This window comes from Poecilia reticulata, linkage group LG22 (assembly GCF_000633615.1).
Source record: "Poecilia reticulata strain Guanapo linkage group LG22, Guppy_female_1.0+MT, whole genome shotgun sequence".
NCBI lineage: Eukaryota > Metazoa > Chordata > Actinopteri > Cyprinodontiformes > Poeciliidae > Poecilia > Poecilia reticulata.
The window spans coordinates 23,802,246-23,808,736 of NC_024352.1; the positions used below are offsets into that span (position 1 = coordinate 23,802,246).

Sequence of the window (6,491 nt, forward strand, 5' to 3'; positions counted from 1 at the left end):
TTTCAGAATTCTGACTTTTTTCAACATTTTCGCTGTATTTTGAGAATTTTAAATTTAATTTCAGAATTCTGACTTTTTTCAACATTTTCGCTGTAATTTCAGAATTGTGATTTTAAGATTGTAATTCTGACTTTAAGTCAATTCTGACTTTTTCCTCAGAGCTCCAACTTTCTCAGATTTTTTTAACTGTAATTTCAAAATTCTGACTTTAATCACATAATAATAATTATGTGATAATTATTATTAATAATAATTCTGAAAATAATTTCAGAATTATTAGATTTTTCATAATTCTGACTTTTCTCAGAATTTTTCCACTGTAATTGCAGAATTCTGACTTTAATCTCAGAATTCTAACTTTTTTTCAGAATTTTGAGATTAAAGTCAGAATTCACCTGCACACATGTTCACACTGCAGCCTGAACTGACCCAAGTCCGTTTTTTGTGAAATCTGGTTTCGGTTCTGTGTGGTCGTTCACATGTCCAAATAGTAGTAAGTGATCTCCAGTGTGAACTGGAAACGACCTGAAAGTACCCCGCATGCGCAGTAGAGGGCGCAATGGCGCTCAATGTTTCCTCAACCGCCATAACAAAGAAGAAGTTTGCGGAAGTAAACATGAATCCTGACGGTGGAGCTTAGCTTAAGTTGTTTTCCGACCGGAGCAGCACATTAACAACTTAATTAAGTTAAGATAAGTTAAGTTTAAGCAGTTGAGTTCACCATGGTTGTTTTTCTTTCCATTTGCGAATATCAGGAAGCAGATAGTGACGTTTGTCGCGTATCAATGACGTTCTGGTCGGATGGACGCGACCTGATCAGATAAGTCTGATTTAGAACCACATATCCAATCCAAAAATCCGATCTGAGTTGTTCAGGCTGTCATGAAAAGATCAGCTAGAGGTCGCATCAAGGCAAAAGGTCAGATTTGAGTCACTTCCGGCTGTAGTGTGAACATAAACTTATAAAACCTTATGTTAACATCACAGAATGCCAGATCACTGTTTATAAAAATAAGTCCCTTCATTTGCTTTTCTTGAAAGTATCACGGTCTCTGCAGGAGGTGAGAGTTTTAAACAGATGGACCAATTAGCAGCAGAGATGAGTGTTGACACCTGACGCTGCGCTCAGGCGTTTCCGTTTATTAAAGCGCTGAATCAGCGCTAATCAGACACCCGTTGGTTTTTCTGTTTCGGCTCAGTTTAGATCCAGCTTTCTGATAACCTTCTGTGTTTGGACAACTTTTGGAAAGCACGCGTTGTTTCTGTCAGAGTAAAAAGGTTATCCGCTGTAGTCCAGTGATGCAATGTCATCGCAAGGCGCGACAGAGTCTTGAGCGTTTTGCTCCCGTTCCCAAGGAAACGAGACAGGAATAACTTCAGGAGGGGAGGACATGCGAACCACTTCGTTTTCTCCAGATTGAGATTTTTCCTCCGCAGTGTTCCTCTGTGTTTCTTCCTCTCTCTCAGTCTATCAGCTCTGCCCATCAGCCTCTTCCCACGACCTCGGTGCGGATAATGAGAGGCTGCTGTTGCCATGGAGACGGGGCCACGCTATCGTCTCCACTGAAATTTAGTTAACATCTCCACATGCTCGCTTCCCTCCGGAGCAGATGGCAAAATCCGCAAATATCATCCCTCACTTTCCGCCCCCAACCCCGCAGATCGCAGTGAGTGTTTATGCTTTTTTAATGCGCTGCGTCATTATTGGTAGAGAAACCGACATTTCTTAAACTGATGCTGCTCGAGAACCAAAGCAGAACATAATTTAGGGGTTGCATTGTTAACACTGAAGCAGTGTTTCACATAAATATAAATCTACCCTTGTTTGAATTAATTATATCTAGTCACGATCAGCTAATTAGTGCCGGCAGTCTTGATTTCTTTCACTGATCTGTGAAATCCTCGCCTCACATGGAAAAACAACATCTGCTTTAATCTGGAGGCTTTAAATAAATAAAAAAAATAAAGATTTTCAATTGAGAACACTGATGAATGATAAAAACAGGAATATATTTTTATTTATAGGTAGAAAATATAAGAGATGGTGTGTCCAGTAGCGGTTCTTCGACCAACTCGGTTTGGTTCTGGTGACGTGTTTCCACTCAGAAAGTGGATCCACGTCAAAATTATTGAGTTTTCTGTGTAAAATGCGTCTTCTGTCGAGGGCCAGTCAAAGAAACAACAAATTAGCATAACAGAAAATCTTATTTCAAGTTTAAATATCTTAATACACTTAAAATAAGACAAAAAGTTGTTTTGTTTATTTGTTTTGAATATTTTAAATATCTTCCAGTTCCAGTGTTAAATTTTTATTATATTTTATATTTTATCGACCTTTGAGAACGTGTTCTTGCTTTAATATACTATTTTACTCCTGGAAAACTGCAATAACGTCTGGGACAGTTTATCATCCAGAAAACGTCATCATCGCGACAGGAACAACAAAGTTCCTCGTTTAAACCGGACAGTGCAGAAACTTTAATAAAAGCCATTTTGTTTGCAGTGTTTTTAAATTAAAAAGATGTAACATCTCAGGTTTGCCCACATTTAGTCGTCAACATGCTGCAGTGTGTTTAGCTGAGGAAGTAAAGTTCACCACTCAATGAAAAGTGTTGCAGAAACTCACTGACAAATGATGTAAGAAGAAGCTAATTGGTTAAAGTCGAACTTCTTTTCCCTTTTCCACCAAACGTTTTGGTGAGTCTTCATGTTTTATCGCCATCTCCTCCCACACTTGCAGACTTCCTGATGCCGTCCGTCCTTTTCCTCAGCTGAGAATATTCCAGAGTCGGTGTGTGTGCCGGCGTTGAAGCCCCAGTGGATGCAGTTTGAGATTCTGATAGCCTCCTACCCCCCGCGGAGGGGAGAGCGCAGCAGCCAGCCTCCGGCGCCGCACCAGACAAACACACGGTGTGCCGTCAGTCAGCTGGAGACGGGCAGCGCGCGCTCCTCCTTTTTTATAATTGGCGTATTTGAAAGAGAGACGTGGGCTCTTCACTTCTCTAAGCTAGCTCAGATTTTGGCAGAAGCCCTGCAGCTAGAAACAGAAAGTATCTTCCTCTGCCACTGGAGAGGAACAGAGCTGAGCCCAAACTGCTGCTGAATCCAAGTTAAGGTGGTGAGGCTGTTTCCACTTTCATTGTTTGACTGATCCATGGAAGGGGGAGCGACCATTATTTTATGTTTTTAAACTTGTTTAAAATCACTTAACCTGATGGATGTGACATGTTTTTTTTAATTTTTAACATTTCTGTTAATGTTTACATCAACGACGGAGTTTAACACTGATGCAAAGAAAATAGGAAAAAATATTACAAGAATAAAATTTAAAAAATACAAAAATAAAGTCATAATATTACAAAAATAAAGTGAAATTATTATCAGAATAGGGTCACAGTATTTTTTAAAAATGTTTTTCTTGTAATACTAAAACTTTATTCTCATATCAAGACATTTTTCTCATACGACTTTATTCTTTTATTATTCCGACTTTATTTTCATACCACTGCAACTTTATTCACATAATATCATTTACGCTCAAATTATTTCGATATCATTCTCAAAGAACTTCGTTCTAGTCATTTTATTTTATTCTTTTCTGAGTTCGGCTCTAATGTTGCTCCATATTTTAGAGAATCAACCTCAAAGGTAAAAATATTTCACATTTTGTGCTTTTTCATGTCTCCACACTGGAAACATGCTCCAGTTTATTAGGATTTGTTCTTCTAACCCTTATTGCTTTTATTGATCTGCCCCAAAGTCGCACTGTTGTGATGCTAAAGGCTAAAGGCTAACGGCTAAAGGTGGCTTCAGCTACAGGAAAAACTGTAAAAGAAATATGGATCCACATCGCAGAGGAGCGTCTGCACTGCAGGCCAGTGTTGGTTTGCAGCCAGAAGGGTTTGTAGATTTTTACTAAAACCTCTTAAATTTTCTTTAGTTTCTTTTTGCTGCATCAGGTGATGCGTTTGTAGCTTTATTTATGATAATTATTTTCTCCTCCATCCTCATTTTATCTGAAACTATAGCAGCTGCTGAGAAACTCACAGTTCTGATGGAGTTTAGCTTTATTTTCTCAAAATATATTTAATTGATGAGAAAAACTAAATTAGGTTTGTGGATATTATTCTCAAGACATCAGAAAACCCTGCAGGGCTTTGATGTTTAACAAGCTGTGTAGGGAATCCACATTGTGCCGAAACACGTCTCAGAAATTTTCTGGAAAAAAACGTGAAAATATCAGAGTTGAAAAGTCAAAGATCTCTGAAGTTTTGGGATTAATTTTGTAACATTAAACATAGTAAAGAAGCTGGTCCTCAACCAGATTGCTTCAGCCCCAAGCCGAGTGCCTCCTCTGGATCTGTGCTAATCCCAAATTAGCTGCCTAAAGTCCTTGACTGTTTAAAATACCTCTGCAGAGGGAGAAACCAGACAACACATCTGCAAGATGCAAGATTTCTCATTTGTTTACAGGAATTACGGGATACATGTAGTGACAGAAAGTCCCTTCCTTTCTCCCAGAGGGGGAATTAATTTATAATCTATTGACAAATGACAAACGTTTGTCTCAGAAGATTTCAGACAGCGTCACATGGGAGAGTCATATTCTGTTGATTGGGCTCGGAGACGACGGGCGTCTGCAGGGGAGTGAAAACAGGAAATCCTGTGTGAAGTCAACACAACAACATCCTCTAATACTCCAAATTTCAGACATTTTATGGACAAAAATGTTAAATTTAAGAAAACGTTTCAGTAATTACCAAGTTTTCTCTACAAAATTTGAGATTAATCTAAAAATGTAGAAATGTACTCATCTTTTTCTATCAACAAAAGCCCTGATACAGTGAAATAGCTGGATATAGTGGGTTTGATTTGCCTGCTGGAAACGTAAATACCCATTAGAGTGTTTGCATGCATGGCTGCTGGTCCTGTGAGTCTGTGAGTTGGCCGAAGAGGGACGGCTGACCTGTCCAGAGGGTTTCCCGTCACTCACCCAGTGACAGCTGGAGATAAGCAACTGGAGTTCTTCCTACGGGGAGAACTGAGCGCAGAAAATGGAGGGTTGGATCACTAATTGTGTCTCTTTTCACCTTTCTCCTAAAGATAAAGAAGCTTCTCACCCCCAAAGGGAAACAAAGGTTTCTCTTCTGCTCCTCATTACAGAAACAGAAGTAGATATATCTCACACAGATCTCCTCACCGTCTGATGCTCATTAGTGATGTTTTACAATCAAGGATGCCAACTTTTTACAAAGTAACTAAAACAAACGATGCATCTTACCTTCATTCAGACTGTCATAAAAAGGTACGTCGTTTACCTGAAGCTGCTAATACAGCGATCAGAAACACATTTCAGTTTAAACGTGACTTATTACGCTTCCTTGAACAGGTTACACTGCAAAAACACAAAATCTTACCAATTATTTTTGGTCTAGTTCCTACCGTAAATATCTTAGACAAAACTAACTTACAGAAACTTTTCAGCAAGAAATATGAGCTTGTTTTAAGGCAATAATTCCTTACTATTTGTGAAAAAGTTCTGGTTCCATTGGCAGATTATTTAATTTATAACATGGAAAAAATGTCTCGTTATAAGTGAAATATTCTGCCGATGGAGAAATTATTAATAGGAACAAGATCCCATATTCTGCTGAAAAGTTGCATGTTAGTTTTGTCTTATTGCAGTTGCATTAAGATGACGAACATGTTCATTACATTTTTCAAAATCGTTCTTTGATAATAAAGTTTTAATCTTGAGCTCCTTTCAGAAGGAGCTGTTTTAGGGTGTCTTTTCACTTTAAATCCAATTAAGCTGCTGCTGGCCACGCCCCCCCCCAACTCAACGCATGTGAAAACGACGGCAGTCAGATGTGCAATTACACAACCGTACATGTTTGAAAAGCAGAAGTGGAGCCTCCTGCACAACAACAAGAAAGTCGTATCTGGATGGTAAGTTAAAAACAGAACACTCGTCTTTTCCAGTAGCCATTGTACAGTGCACACAGCGGTAAAAACCAGCTGACCAAACGTGCTGGGGTTCTGAGGTTTTTGGGTAACAGGCGGTGTTCCGCTGGGGTTGCTAGGTAACAGGCGGCGTTCCGCTGGGGTTGCTAGGTAACAGTCGGTACCTGCTGATTTGCTACATTACATACTGACCCTAAAAAACATCAATGTATTGACAACAAAAACGTCTTTGTGGGTTTTTTAAGTACTCAGGCTGTTTTTAAAAGCAGTAAAAACCCAAATGGAAAAACAAAAATGTGCAAAAAAGTCTCCAGGGAATTCATATTATGAGCATGATATGAATTCCCTGGAATTCATATTCCAGGGAATATGAATTCCACAGGCCCAATATGTTGGGCCTGTGGGCCCAACATTTTGGGCCCACAGGCGGGCCCAATATGTTACGGCCCGCCTGTGGGTCACAACATAAAGAAGTCCAGACCAAGGCATATAATACAAAAGGCTTTATTCAAGCTCTGGCTGGACAT

The 6,491-nt window shown here is 39.2% G+C and overlaps 1 protein-coding gene across 1 annotated transcript in view; it reads left to right on the forward strand.

Moving 5' to 3' along the window:
• The window catches only part of wdr25 (WD repeat domain 25), a 118,884-nt gene that overhangs the window by 108,421 nt on the left and 3,972 nt on the right, over positions 1 to 6,491 (forward strand). The window contains exons 7-8 of the transcript XR_532628.2: positions 3,761 to 3,900; positions 5,813 to 5,949. The gene's annotated coding sequence lies outside the window, so the exon portion shown is untranslated. The remainder of the gene's footprint in view (positions 1 to 3,760; positions 3,901 to 5,812; positions 5,950 to 6,491) is intronic.